A 4,095-nucleotide genomic window follows, 5' to 3' on the forward strand; every position below is an offset into this window, starting at 1 on the left:
TAGACCTTGTGCATCACTCCTTGTGTTCAATCAGAGTCGTACAGCATGGAAATAGACCCTCAGTACATCTCGTCTGACAGTGTTCTCAAACTAAACTATTCCCATCTGCCTGCACTTGGTCAATATCTGTCCAAACCTTTCCTGGTCAAGCTTCATCCAAATGTCTTTCAAATGCTGTAACTGTACCTGCATCCATCACTGTCTCTGACAGTGCATTCCAAACACGAACCACTCTCTGGGTAAGAAAACACTCCCCACATGCCCTTTCTCAATCTTTCCTCTCTCACCCGAAATATATAACCCCTGCTTTTGAATTCCCTCATCCCTGTCATTCACCTTATCCACGTCCCTACTGAGTTTACAAACCTCAGTAAGGTCACCTCTCAATCTACTCCGCTCCAGTGAAATAAATCCCAGTCTTTCCTCTCTATTTTTATATCTCAATCCCTCCAAGCCCGGCAAACCTTGGTAAATCTTTTCTGATCTATTCCCAGTTTAATAACATCCTTCCTATAACAAAGTGACATGAACTGGACACAGTACTCTAGAAGAGGCCTCACCAACATCCTGTACAACCTCAACATGACGTCCTACACTCTACAGCAGATGTCCCTGTGTAAAGTTCCTGCAGTACAGTTAGAAACCAAGATTCCATCAAATACTTTTTAAACTGTCACCATGGATGTAACTTTAAGTAATTACAGTGCATAGTGAAAAGCAAAGCTACGTTATAGAATAGCTACAGCAAATGTCACTGAACACATTGCAGCAAATATTGTTTAATGTGCCCACAACAAAGAACATTTAAACTGCTCACTCTGTGTAATATTTAAAAGACAGGGATGACAGTCACTGATGTGACCCCATTTGAACTCGCTCCTTCCTTCTCAGAGGCAATTCGGCATCAGCAGCAAATACCGTCTTTACTGATGATGCCCACGTCGTGTGAATGAATGTCTGTGTGAACATTCTTGAAGAGTTGACACTGGTAAAACTGATAGAAACCATTTAGTGATATTCAGTTCACATATTCTAAACTTCAGGTCCCACAAATGATACCTGATACAAGTAAGAGAAAGTACTTGGTTTAAAAAAAAAAAGATCATTATTTGGTATTACAGAACATATGTATTACTGGAAAAAAGATGTCTGTTAGAGTTTTTTTCTCTGACAATCATCAGGACAATCTGCAAGAATACAATTCAAAGGGAACCTTTATACTGTTTATTACTGATGATTGATAGTTGACCTCCAGGCTTTAAAAGTTTAAATTTTAAACCAAGTAGATTGACTCTGACTAATTAGGGCATTGCCCTTAACAAATGGCTGGGGTCTATTTTGTTTGAATTGAAACAGGTTTAGTGCATGTACATGATTTATTCATCTACAAAGAACAGGGTTCTGTCTAGTAAACTATGTGACTTTCAGTATGCACAAGTATCCTGCGATGTGAGTCCACTTAACAATCCTTGGCTCAGTGGTTAGCACTACTGCCTCACAGCACCAGGGTCCCAGGTTCAATTCCAGCCTTGGGTTGACTGTCTGTGTGGAGTTTGTGCATTCTCTCCATGTTTGTGTGGGTTTCCTCTGGTTGCTCTGGTTTCCTCCCACAGTGCAAAGATGTGCAGGCTAGGTGAATTGGCCATGCTAAATTGCCCGTAGTGTTAGGTGCATTAGTCAGAGGGAAAATGAGTCTGGGTGGGTTACTCTTTGGAGGGTTGGTTCGGCTGAAGGGCCTGTTTCCACGCTGCATGGAATCTAATCTTATAAACATACAAAGCAGGAGCAAACGTGGACCAATTAGCTCCTCAAATCTATATGTGTGTTTTTGCATGCAATCATCTGTTACAATGCTGATTCGAATAATAGTGAGTGGAAATAACATATGGTCCTTTTTAAGAGAAAAACTGCTCTTCTGAGCTCAAGGTACCACAAACGCTGCCAGTTTACAGAGCAGCCAGGAGACAGGCTGTTCCAAAGAGACACATGGAACAATTGGCTGTTAAATGGATACCTGAGTTTTGGTTGCTGTTTTGGCAACAATTCAAGTGTGACCAATTGATTTAGACCAAACACTCAGCCCTTCAAAGCCAATCGATTTTAATATTTGACGATATTGACAGCCTGAAACCAATCCGACAATAGGAAATTCATATGGAATCAGGGGAATCAAAATAAGTGTTTTTTGAAAATCAGGGAGAAAGAGCAACTGCCAGCAAAAGAGAGCCAACAACACTGAACAACTCTGAAAGAAATCTCAGAAAGCTCCCTAGGTTAAGGTACCAGGGAATTTTATACAAAGATACTCGCAGTCAAAAAGAAAATCATACAAGATGGCTCGGGAGTGGGGCAGACAGCAGAGTTGGAAGGATGGAAGGAAACAGCAGATTTGGAAGAGCAGAAGGAAGACAGCAGACGTGACTGTATGGACTTTGAGAGATTAAATTAATTTAATAGAGTTGGGGTCAGATAGTCATCAGTTAAGATAAAAGGGGCTTGGGTTTGTTAATAGTTCTTGTTTAGTGTTCACTGTTAGAGTTAGGAAAATAAATTGTTATTTTTTCTTTCCACAGTGGAAATGAAGAGTTTTCTTTCACTCCCTCACATTTCGAACAGATTACGCGGTGAGACGAGCTTCTCTGGGTGTTTCTGTTTTAATTAGCAGAAGGGTTCGACTTCTGCATCAGAACAGACTGGGGGCTCAGGTCCAGGATTTGGACAGGTTTGGGTAGATTTAGATGGATTTGCACAGATCAGGTCTGGGATCTGAACAGATCTGAATGGATTTTGACAGATTTAAACAGACTTGAGGGTTAGTGTCCCAGATCTTTAAATAAAGCAGTTGAGAAAATCTGTTTATTTTCAGCTACTTGTAGGTGGTTCAGTTAAAAGTGCGAGAAGTGGCACTTTCAGTAATTAAATGTTTTGCAGAGCTGGAAGACATGACTTTGGGGGTTGTGGAAAAGGTGAGCAAGGCAAAGCTACTGTAATTGTCAGACACAGTGGAGCTGGGGTTGTCTGAGTCTCTGAAAAAAAAGGTGAGGTTATAACTGAAATAACACAACTTTTAAATGTGCTGCAAAGGCCATTAGACCATTTGGAAAAAATGAAAATTCAATAGTAGATGAAGCAGTTTGAGTGAGAGGAGGAAGAAAGGGAGAGAAGATTCTTAGCAGAGCAAAAGGAAAGAGAGAGTGTGGAGAAAGAGAAAGAGAGGGAAAGTTTGCACTTCTGAAGTTGCGTATTAGTCAGGCAAGTCAAGGTAACAGGATGGAGATGAAGGGAGAAGGTAGGGAATGTTAAAAACATGTTAAAACTCTGCCACATGTCGATGAGTAAGATGTCGAAGCCCTTGTTGTATTCCAATTGAAAAGCTGGCTAGCCAGCTGGAGTGGCCAGAGGGCTTGTGGGTAATGCTAGTTCAGACGAAGCTGGGAGGCAGAGCTAGTGAGGTGTTTGCAGCGCTGTCAGATTAGAGATCAAGGGATGATGCTGATGTCAAACAGGTTACTTTAAGTGCCTATGAATTGGTGCTAGACACATACAGAGAGCGGTTCAGAAACATAAAGAAAGAATCAGGTCAGTCTCTAATACTAAGAAATGAAAGTATTTGCCCTCTTTCTGAGCAGTTACATGAAAGGGTGGTAATTTATGGAATAGATGGAGAGAAACCTATCATTGCCCTGTGTAAGATCAGGTTGGAGAGGCAAATAAAGACTGAGGAAGTGATAGCGGGAGTGATTGACAGAGTGCCACTTCCAGGAATAGATTGTTCTGGAAAACCAATTAGCAGGATCCAAGGTGGGACTGATATCCCTTGTGGTGGAAAAGCCAGAGAAAAATCAGGGAACTGAGGAGTTAAAAGAAAAATACCCTGAAATTTTTCCGGACTGTGGAGTAACAAGATCCCACTCTCATCAGTTACAGCAAGAAGGAAAATGTGAAGAGAAAGATGAAGGAGTTGAGGTTCAGTTAGCTGACACCCTGTTTGATGTAATGGTGCAGGGAAATCCTGACCAGACAGAGGGTCAGGCAGAGGTGTTTAATCCTGAAAGACATCTTGGTGTGAGGTAGATTCAGGCTAAGATACAAAAC

This window comes from Chiloscyllium plagiosum, chromosome 12, assembly GCF_004010195.1.
Source record: "Chiloscyllium plagiosum isolate BGI_BamShark_2017 chromosome 12, ASM401019v2, whole genome shotgun sequence".
NCBI lineage: Eukaryota > Metazoa > Chordata > Chondrichthyes > Orectolobiformes > Hemiscylliidae > Chiloscyllium > Chiloscyllium plagiosum.